Source organism: Rhipicephalus microplus, chromosome 5 (genome assembly GCF_043290135.1).
Source record: "Rhipicephalus microplus isolate Deutch F79 chromosome 5, USDA_Rmic, whole genome shotgun sequence".
Classification (NCBI taxonomy): Eukaryota; Metazoa; Arthropoda; class Arachnida; order Ixodida; family Ixodidae; genus Rhipicephalus; species Rhipicephalus microplus.
In genome coordinates, this window is record NC_134704.1 from 196,206,401 (window position 1) to 196,217,424 (window position 11,024).

The 11,024-nt window shown below is 44.7% G+C and overlaps 1 non-coding gene across 1 annotated transcript; it reads right to left on the minus strand.

Moving 5' to 3' along the window:
* Positions 1–9,465: 9,465 nt before the first annotated feature.
* On the minus strand, positions 9,466–9,537 carry TRNAT-CGU (transfer RNA threonine (anticodon CGU)). The gene has a single exon. It is a non-coding gene; the product is annotated as a tRNA-Thr (tRNA).
* Positions 9,538–11,024: the final 1,487 nt, after the last annotated feature.

Here is an 11,024-nt window from a genome sequence, read left to right on the forward strand (position 1 = left end):
TTAATGAGATCTAACAGACAATAATGCAAAGGAAAGTATAGGGGAAGACATTAGACCGAATTGTACTGTAAATATGAAGAAAAGGGGCGAAAAGATAACTTGCCGTGGGCAGGATCCAAACCTGCAACCTTCAGATGACGCATTCGATGCTCTACCACTGAGCTACCACGACAGCTATCCCCCCAGCCACTTTATTGGGTTTATATGTTAATAAACGTGGGAGTGTCAGTCAGCGCCACCAGTAGCCATGGCGGCGAGTGTAGCACATTCTTTTGAGCCTGTTAGGCGTCATGTAGCACTTGAAGTTATTACGAGTTGGTAGCTGAGCAATAGTCCCTCGTATACAACCTTAAGGAGCTAAGTCTGCCAGTATGAGACCCTCGTTAATGAATTAAGGAAAGAAGTGCATACTTAAGGGCTCGTTTTTTCTGTGATTCACACAATATTGATGAGATCTAACAGACAATAATGCCAAGGAAAGTATAGGGGAATACATTAGACCGAATTGTAATGTAAACATGAAGAAAAGTAAGTGAAAAGATAACTTGCCGTGGGCAGGATCCGAACCTGCGACCTTCGAATGACGCGTTCGATGCTCTACCGCTGAACTACCACAATAGCTATCCGCCCCCCCCTCACTTTAATGGGTTTACATGTGAAATAAACATGGGAGTGTCAGTAAGCGCCACCAGTAGCCATGGCGGCGAGTGTAGCACACTCTTTTGAGCCTATTGGGCGTCACGCAGCACGTGAATTTTTTACGAGTTGGCAGCTGACCAATGGTCCCTCGTATACAACCTAAAGACGCTAAGTCTGCCAGTACGAGACCTTCGTTAATGAATTACGGAAGGAAGTGCATACTTAAGGGCTCGTTTTTTCTGTGTTTTAAACAATATAACGAGATCTAACAGACAATAATGCCAAGGAAAGTATAGGGGAAGACATTAGACCAAATGGTAATGTAAATATGAATAAAAGTGGGTGAAAAGATAACATGCCGTGGGCAGGATCCGAACCTGCGACCTTTGAATGACGCGTTCGATGCTCTACCACTGAGCTACCACGACAGCTATCCCCCGGCCACTTTTTGGGTTTATATGTGAATTAAACGTGGGAGTGTCAGTCAGCGCCACCAGTAGCCGTGGCGGCGAGTGTAGCACACTCTTTTCAGCTTATATGGCGTCACGTAGCACGTGAACTTATTACGAGTTGTCAGCTGCCCAATAGTCCCTCGTATACAACCTAAAGGCGCTAAGTCTGCCAGTACGAGACCCACGTTAATGAATTAGGGAAAGAAGTGTATACTTAAGGGCTCGTTTTTTCTGTGTTTTACACAATAATAATGAGATCCAACAGACAATAATGCCAGGGAAAGTATAGGGGAAGACATTGGACCGAATGGTAATGTAAATATGAGGAAAAGTGGGTGAAAAGATAACTTGTCGTTGGCAGGATCTGAACCTGCGACCTTCGAATGACGCGTTCGATGCTCTACCACTGAGCTACCACGACAGCTATGCCCCGGTCACTTTATTGGGTTTATATGTGAATTAAACGTGGGAGTGTCAGCCAGCGCCACCAGTAGCCATGGAGGCGAGTGTAACACACTCTTTTGAGCCTATTTGGCGTCACGTAGCACGTGAACCTATTACGAGTTGTCAGCTGACCAATAGTCCCTCGAATACAACCTAACGGCGCTAAGTCTGCCAGTACGAGACCCACGTTATTGAATTAAGGAAAGAAGTGTATACTTAAGGGCCCGTTTTTTCTGTGATTCACACAATATTGATGAGATCTAACAGACAATAATGCCAAGGAAAGTATAGGGGAATACATTAGACCGAATTGTAATGTAAACATGAAGAAAAGTAAGTGAAAAGATAACTTACCAAGGGCAGGATCCCAACCGGCGACCTTCAGATGACGCATTCGATGCTCTACCACTGAGCTACCACGACAGCTATCCCCCGGCCACTTTTTGGGTTTATATGTGAATTAAACGTGGGACTGTCAGTCAGCGCCACCAGTAGCCATGGCGGCGAAAGTAGCACACTCTTTTGAGCCTATATAGCGTCACGCAGCACGTGAACTTATTACGAGTTGTCAGCTGACCAATAGACCCTCGTATACAACCTAAAGGCGTGAAGTCTGCCAGTACGAGACCTTCGTTAATGAATTACGGAAGGAAGTGCATACTTAAGGGCTCGTTTTTTCTGTGTTTTAAACAATATAACGAGATCTAACAGAAAATAATGCCAAGCAAAGTATAGTGGAAGACATTAGACAAAATGGTAATGTAAATATGAAGAAAAGTGGGTGAAAAGATAACATTCCGTGGGCAGGATCCGAACCTGCGACCTTTCAATGACGCGTTCGATTCGCTACCACTGAGCTACCACGACAGCTATCCCCCGGCCACTTTTTGGGTTTATATGTGAATTAAACGTGGGACTGTCAGTCAGCGCCACCAGTAGTCATGGCGGCGAAAGTAGCACACTCTTTTGAGCCTATATAGCGTCACGCAGCACGTGAACTTATTAAGAGTTGTCAGCTGACCAATAGACCCTCGTATACAACCTAAAGACGCTAAGTCTGCCAGTACGAGACCTTCGTTAATGAATTACGGAAGGAAGTGCATACTTAAGGGCTCGTTTTTTCTGTGTTTTAAACAATATAACGAGATCTAACAGACAATAATGCCAAGGAAAGTATAGGGGAAGACATTAGACCAAATGGTAATGTAAATATGAATAAAAGTGGGTGAAAAGATAACATGCCGTGGGCAGGATCCAAACCTGCGACCTTTGAATGACGCGTTCGATGCTCTACCACTGAGCTACCACGACAGCTATCCCCCGGCCACTTTTTGGGTTTATATGTGAATTAAACGTGGGAGTGTCAGTCAGCGCCACCAGTAGCCATGGCGGCGAGTGTAGCACACTCTTTTGAGCTTATATGGCGTCACGTAGCACGTGAACTTATTACGAGTTGTCAGCTGACCAATAGTCCCTCGTATACAACCTAAAGGCGCTAAGTCTGCCAGTACGAGACCCACGTTCATGAATCAAGGAAATAAGTGTATACTTAAGTGCTTGTTTTTTCTGTGTTTTACACTTTATTAATGAGATCTAACAGACAATAATGCAAAGGAAAGTATAGGGGAAGACATTAGACCGAATTGTACTGTAAATATGAAGAAAAGGGGCGAAAAGATAACTTGCCGTGGGCAGGATCCAATCCTGCAACCTTCGAATGACGCGTTCGATGCTCTACCACTGAGCTACCACGACAGCTATCCCCCCAGCCACTTTATTGGGTTTATATGTTAATAAACGTGGGAGTGTCAGTCAGCGCCACCAGTAGCCATGGCGGCGCGTGTAGCACATTCTTTTGAGCCTGTTAGGCGTCAAGTAGCACTTGAAGTTATTACGAGTTGGTAGCTGAGCAATAGTCCCTCGTATACAACCTTAAGGCGCTAAGTCTGCCAGTATGAGACCCTCGTTAATGAATTAAGGAAAGAAGTGTATACTTAAGGGCTCGTTTTTTCTGTGATTCACACAATATTGATGAGATCTAACAGACAATAATGCCAAGGAAAATATAGGGGAATACATTAGACCGAATTGTAATGTAAACATGAAGAAAAGTAAGTGAAAAGATAACTTACCATGGGCAGGATCCCAACCGGCGACCTTCAGATGACGCATTCGATGCTCTACCACTGAGCTACCACGACAGCTATCCCCCGGCCACTTTTTGGGTTTATATGTGAATTAAACGTGGGACTGTCAGTCAGCGCCACCAGTAGCCATGGCGGCGAAAGTAGCACACTCTTTTGAGCCTATATGGTGTCACCTAGCACGTGAACTTATTACGAGTTGTCAGCTGACCAATAGTCCCTCATATACAACCTAAAGGCGCTAAGTCTGCCAGTACGAGACCCTCGTTATTGAATTAAGGAAAGAAGTGTATACTGAAAGGCTCGTCTTTTCTGTGTTTTACACAATAATAATGAGATCCAACAGACAATATTGTCAAAGAAAGTATAGGGAAAGACATTAGACCGAATGGTAATGTAAATATGAAGGAAAGTGGGTGAAAAGATAACTTGCCGTGGGCAGGATCCGAACCTGCGACCTTCGAATGACGCGTTCGATGCTCTACCGCTGAACTACCACAATAGCTATCCGCCCCCCCTCACTTTATTGGGTTTATATGTGAAATAAACATGGGAGTGACAGTCAGCGCCACCAGTAGCCATGGCGGCGAGTGTAGCACACTCTTTTGAGCCTATTGGGCGTCACGCAGCACGTGAATTTATTACGAGTTGGCAGCTGACCAATGGTTCCTCGTATACAACCTAAAGGCGCTAAGTCTGCCAGTACGAGATCTTCGTTAATGAATTACGGAAGGAAGTGCATACTTAAGGGCTCGTTTTTTCTGTGTTTTAAACAATATAACGAGATCTAACAGACAATAATGCCAAGGAAAGTATAGGGGAAGACGTTAGACCAAATGGTAATGTAAATATGAAGAAAAGTGGGCGAAAAGATAACACGCCGTGGGCAGGATCCGAACCTGCGACCTTTGAATGACGCGTTCGATGCTCTACCACTGAGCTACCACGACAGCTATCCCCCGGCCACTTTTTGGGTTTATATGTGAATTAAACGTGGGAGTGTCAGTCAGCGCCACCAGTAGCCATGGCGGCGAGTGTAGCACACTCTTTTGAGCTTATATGGCGTCACGTAGCACGTGAACTTATTACGAGTTGTCAGCTGACCAATAGTTCCTCGTATACAACCTAAAGGCGCTAAGTCTGCCAGTACGAGACCCACGTTAATGAATTAAGTGAAGAAGTGTATACTTAAGGGCTCGTTTTTTCTGTGTTTTACACAATAATAATGAGATCCAACAGACAATAATGCCAAAGAAAGTATAGGGGAAGACATTAGACCGAATGGTAATGTAAATATGAGGAAAAGTGGGTGAAAAGATAACTTGCCGTTGGCAGGATCTGAACCTGCGACCTTCGAACGACGCGTTCGATGCTCTACCACTGAGCTACCACGACAGCTATGCCCCGGCCACTTTATTGGGTTTATATGTGAAATAAACGTGGGAGTGTCAGCCAGCGCCACTAGTAGCCATGGAGGCGAGTGTAGCACACTCTTTTGAGCCTATTTGGCGTCACGTAGCACGTGAACCTATTACGAGTTGTCAGCTGACCAATAGTCCCTCGAATACAACCTAACGGCGCTAGGTCTGCCAGTACGAGACCTTCGTTAATGAATTACGGAAGGAAGTGCATACTTAAGGGCTCGTTTTTTCTGTGTTTTAAACAATATAACGAGATATAACAGACAATAATGCCAAGGAAGGTATAGGGGAAGACATTAGACCGAATGGTAATGTAAATATGAAGAAAAGTGGGTGAAAAGATAACTTGCCGTGTGCAGGATCCGAACCTGCGACCTTCGAATGACGCGTTCGATGCTCTACCGGTGAGCTACCACGACAGCTATCCCCCGGCCACTTTTTGGGTTTATATGTGAATTAAACGTGGGACTGTCAGTCAGCGCCACCAGTAGCCATGGCGGCGAGTGTAGCACACTCTTTTGAGTCTATATGGCGTCACCTAGCACGTGAACCTATTACGAGTTGTCAGCTGACCAATAGTCCCTCATATACAACCTAAAGGCGCTAAGTCTGCCAGTACGAGACCCTCGTTATTGAATTAAGGAATGAAATGTATACTGAAGGGCTAGTTTTTTTGTGTTTTACACAATAATAATGAGATCCAACAGACAATAATGTCAAGGAAAGTATAGGGGAAGACATTAGACCGAATGGTAATGTAAATATGAAGAAAAGTGGGTGAAAAGATAACTTGCCGTGGGCAGGATCCGAACCTGCGACCTTCGAATGACGCGTTCGATGCTTTACCGCTGAACTACCACAATAGCTATCCGCCCCCCCTCACTTTATTGGGTTTATATGTGAAATAAACATGGGAGTGTCAGTCAGCGCCACCAGTAGCCATGGGGGCGAGTGTACCACACTCTTTTGAGCCTATTGGGCGTCACGCAGCACGTGAACTTATTACGAGTTGGCAACTGACCAATGGTCGCTCGTATACAACCTAAAGGCGCTAAGTCTGCCAGTACGAGACCTTCGTTAATGAATTACGGAAGGAAGTGCATACTTAAGGGCTCGTTTTTTCTGTGTTTTCAATATAACGAGATCTAACAGACAATAATGCCAAGGAAAGTATAGGGGAAGACATTAGACCAAATGGTAATGTAAATATGAAGAAAAGTGGGTGAAAAGATAACATGCCGTGGGCAGGATCCGAACCTGCGACCTTCGAATGACGCGTTCGATGCTCTACCACTGAGCTACCACGACAGCTATCCCCCGGCCACTTTTTAGGGTTTATATGTGAATTAAACGTGGGAGTGTCAGTCAGCGCCACCAGTAGCCATGGCGGCGAGTGTAGCACACTCTTTTGAGCCTATATGGCGTCACGTAGCACGTAACGTATTACGAGTTGTCAGCTGACCAATAGTCCCTCGTATAAAACCTAAAGGCGCTAAGTCTGCCAGTACGAGACCCTCGCTAATGAATTAAGGAAAGAAGTGTATACTTAAGGGCACGTTTTTTCTGTGTTTTACACAATATTAATGATATCTAACAGACAATATTGCCAAGCAAAACGTAGCGGAAGACATTAGACCGAATTGTAATGTAAATATGCAGGAAAATGGGTGAAAAGATAACTTGCCGTGGACAGGATCCAAACCTGCGACCTTCGAATGACGCGTTCGATGCTCTACCGCTGAACTACCAGAATAGCTATCCGCCCCCCTCACTTTGTCGGGTTTGTATGTGAAATAAACATGGGAGTGTCAGTCAGCGCCACCAGTAGCCATGGCGGCGAGTGTAGCACACTCTTTTGAGCCTATTTGGCGTCACGTAGCACGTGAACTTATTTCGAGTTGTCAGCTGACCAATAGTCCCTCGCATACAATCTAAAGGCGCTAAGTCTGACAGTACGAGACCCACGTTAATGAATTAAGGAATAAAGTGTATTCTTTAGGGCTCGTTTTTCCTGTGTTTTACACAATATACAAGATCTAACAGACAATAAGGCCAAGGAAAGTATAGGGGAAGACATTAGACCGAATCGTAATGTAAATATGAGGAAAAGTGGGTGAAAGATAATTTGCCGTGAGCAGGATCCGAACCTGCGACTTTCGAATGACGCGTTCAATGCTCTACCACTGAGCTACCACGATAGCCCTCACCCAGCCACTTTATTGGGTTCATATGTGAATTAAACGTGGGAGGTTCAGTCAGCGCCACCAGTAGCCATGGTGGCAAGTGTAGCACACTCTTTTGAGCCTATTTGGCGTCACGTAGCACGTGAACTTATTACGAGGTGTCAACTGACCAATAGTCCTTCGTATACAACCTAAAGGCGCTAAGTCTGCCAGTACGAGAGCCACGTTAATGAATTAGGGAAAGAAGTGTATACTTAAGGGCTCGTTTTTTCTGTGTTTTACACAATAATAAAGAGATCCAACAGACAATAATGCCAAAGAAAGTACAGGGGAAGACATCAGGCCGAATGGTATTGTAAATATGAAGAAAAGTGGGTGAAAAGATAACTTGCCGTGGGCAGAATCCGAACCTGCAACCTTCGAATGACGCGTTCGATGCTCTACCACTGAGCTACCACGACAGCTATCTTCCGGCCACTTTATTGGGTTTATATGTGAATTAAACATGGGAGTGTCAGTCAGCGCCACCAGTAGCCATGGTGGCAAGTGTAGCACACTCTTTTGAGCCTATTTGGCGTCACGTAGCACGTGAACTTATTACGAGTTGTCAACTGACCAATAGTCCTTCGTATACAACCTAAAGGCGCTAAGTCTGCCAGTACGAGAGCCACGTTAATGAATTAAGGAAAGAAGTGTATACTTAAGGGCTCGTTTTTTCTGTGTTTTACACAATAATAAAGAGATCCAACAGACAATAATGCCAAAGAAAGTACAGGGGAAGACATTAGGCCGAATGGTATTGTAAATATGAAGAAAAGTGGGTGAAAAGATAACTTGCCGTGGGCAGAATCCGAACCTGCAACCTTCGAATGACGCGTTCGATGCTCTACCACTGAGCTACCACGACAGCTATCCCCCGGCCACTTTATTGGGTTTATATGTGAATTAAACATGGGAGTGTCAGTCAGCGCCACCAGTAGCCATGGCGGCGAAAGTAGCACACTCTTTTGAGTCTATATAGCGTCACGCAGCACGTGAACTTATTACGAGTTTTCAGCTGACCAATCGACCCTCGTATACAACCTAAATGCTCCAAGTCTGCCAGTACGAGACCTTCGTTAATGAATTAAGGAAGGAAGTGTATACTTAAGGGCTCGTTTTTTCTGTGTTTTAAACAATGATAAGGAGATCTAACAGACACTAATGCTAAGGAAAGTATAGGGGAAGACATTAGACCGATTGGTAATGTAAATATGAAGAAAAGTGGGTAAAAAGATAACTTGCCGTGGACAGGATCCGAACCTGCGACCTTCGAATGACGCGTTCGATGCTCTACCGCTGAACTACCACGATAGCTATCCGCCCCCCCCCCTCACTTCATTGGGTGTATATGTGAATTAAACATGGGAGTGTCAGTCAGCGCCACCAGTAGCCATGGCGGCGAAAGTAGCACACTCTTTTGAGCCTATATAGCGTCACGCAGCACGTGAACTTATTACGAGTTGTCAGCTGACCAATAGTCCCTCATATACAACCTAACGGCGCTAAGTCTGCCAGCACGAGACCCTCGTTATTGAATTAAGAAACGAAGTGTATACTGAAGGGCTCGTTTTTTCTGTGTTTTACACAATAATAATGAGATCCAACAGACAATAATGTCAAGGAAAGTATAGGGGAAGACATTAGACCGAATGGTAATGTAAATATGATGAAAAACGAGTGAAAAGATTACTTGCCGTGGGCAGGATCCGAACCTGCGACCTTCGAATGACGCGTTCGATGCTCTACCGCTGAACTACCACAATAGCTATCCGCCCCCCCTCACTTTATTGGGTTTATATGTGAAATAAACATGGGAGTGTCAGCCAGCGCCACCAGTAGCCTTGGAGGCGAGTGTAGCACACTCTTTTGAGCCTATTTGGCGTCACGTAGCACGTGAACCTATTACGAGTTGTCAGCTGACCAATAGTCCCTCGAATACAACCTAACGGCGCTAAGTCTGCCAGTACGAGACCCACGTTATTGAATTAAGTAAAGAAGTGTATACTTAAGGGCTCGTTTTTTCTTTGTTTTACACAATAATAATGAGATCCAACAGACAATAATGCCAAGGAAAGTATAGGGGAAGACATTAAACCGAATGGTAATGTAAATATGAAGAAAAGTGGGTGAAAAGATAACTTGCCGTGGGCAGGATTCGAACCTGCAACCTTCGAATAACGCGTTCGAAGCTCTACCACTGAGCTACCACGGCAGCTATCCCCCGGCCAGTTTATTGGGTTTATATGTGAAATAAACGTGGGAGTGTCAGTCAGCGCCACCAGTAGCCATGGCGGCGAGTGTAGCACACTCTTTTGAGCCTATATGGCGTCACGTAGCACGTAACGTATTACGAGTTGTCAGCTGACCAATAGTCCCTCGTATAAAACCTAAAGGCGCAAAGTCTGCCAGTACGAGACCCTCGCTAATGAATTAAGGAAAGAAGTGTATACTTAAGGGCACGTTTTTTCTGTGTTTTACACAATATTAATGATATCTAACAGACAATATTGCCAAGAAAAACGTAGCGGAAGACATTAGACCGAATTGTAATGTAAATATGAAGGAAAATGGGTGAAAAGATAACTTGCCGTGGACAGGATCCAAACCTGCGACCTTCGAATGAGGCGTTCGATGCTCTACCGCTGAACTACCACAATAGCTATCCGCCCCCCTCACTTTGTTGGGTTTATATGTGAAATAAACATGGGAGTGTCAGTCAGCGCCACCAGTAGCCATGGCGGCGAGTGTAGCACACTCTTTTGAGCCTATTTGGCGTCACGTAGCACGTGAACTTATTTCGAGTTGTCAGCTGACCAATAGTCCCTCGTATACAATCTAAAGGCGCTAAGTCTGACAGTACGAGACCCACGTTAATGAATTAAGGAATAAAGTGTATTCTTAAGGGCTCGTTTTTTCTGTGTTTTACACAATATAACAAGATCTAACCGACAATAATGCCAAGAAAAGTATAGGGGAAGACATTAGACCGAATCGTAATGTAAATATGAGGAAAAGTGGGTGAAAAGATAATTTGCCGTGAGAAGGATCCGAAGCTGCGACTGTCGAATGACGCGTTCAATGCTCTACCACTGAGCTACCACGATAGCCCTCACCCAGCCACTTTATTGGGTTTATATGTGAATTAAACGTGGGAGTTTCAGTCAGCGCCACCAGTAGCCATGGTGGCAAGTGTAGCACACTCTTTTGAGCCTATTTGGCGTCACGTAGCACGTGAACTTATTACGAGTTGTCAACTGACCAATAGTCCTTCGTATACAACCTAAAGGCGTTAAGTCTGCCAGTACGAGAGCCACGTTAATGAATTAAGGAAAGAAGTGTATACTTAAGGGCTCGTTTTTTCTGTGTTTTACACAATATAACAAGATCTAACAGATAATAATGCCAAAAAAAGTATAGGGAAAGACATTAGACCGAATCGTAATGTAAATATGAGGAAAAGTGGGTGAAAAAATATTTTGCCGTGAGCAGGATCCGAACCTGCGACTTTCGAATGACGCGTTCAATGCTCTACCACTGAGCTACCACGACAGCTATCCCTCCCCCACTTTATTGGGTTTATATGTGAATTAAACGTGGGAGTGTTAGTCAGCGCCACCAGTAGCCATGGCGGCGAGTGTAGCACACTCGTTTGAGCCTATTTGGCGTCACGTAGCACGTGAACTTATTTCGAGTTGTCAG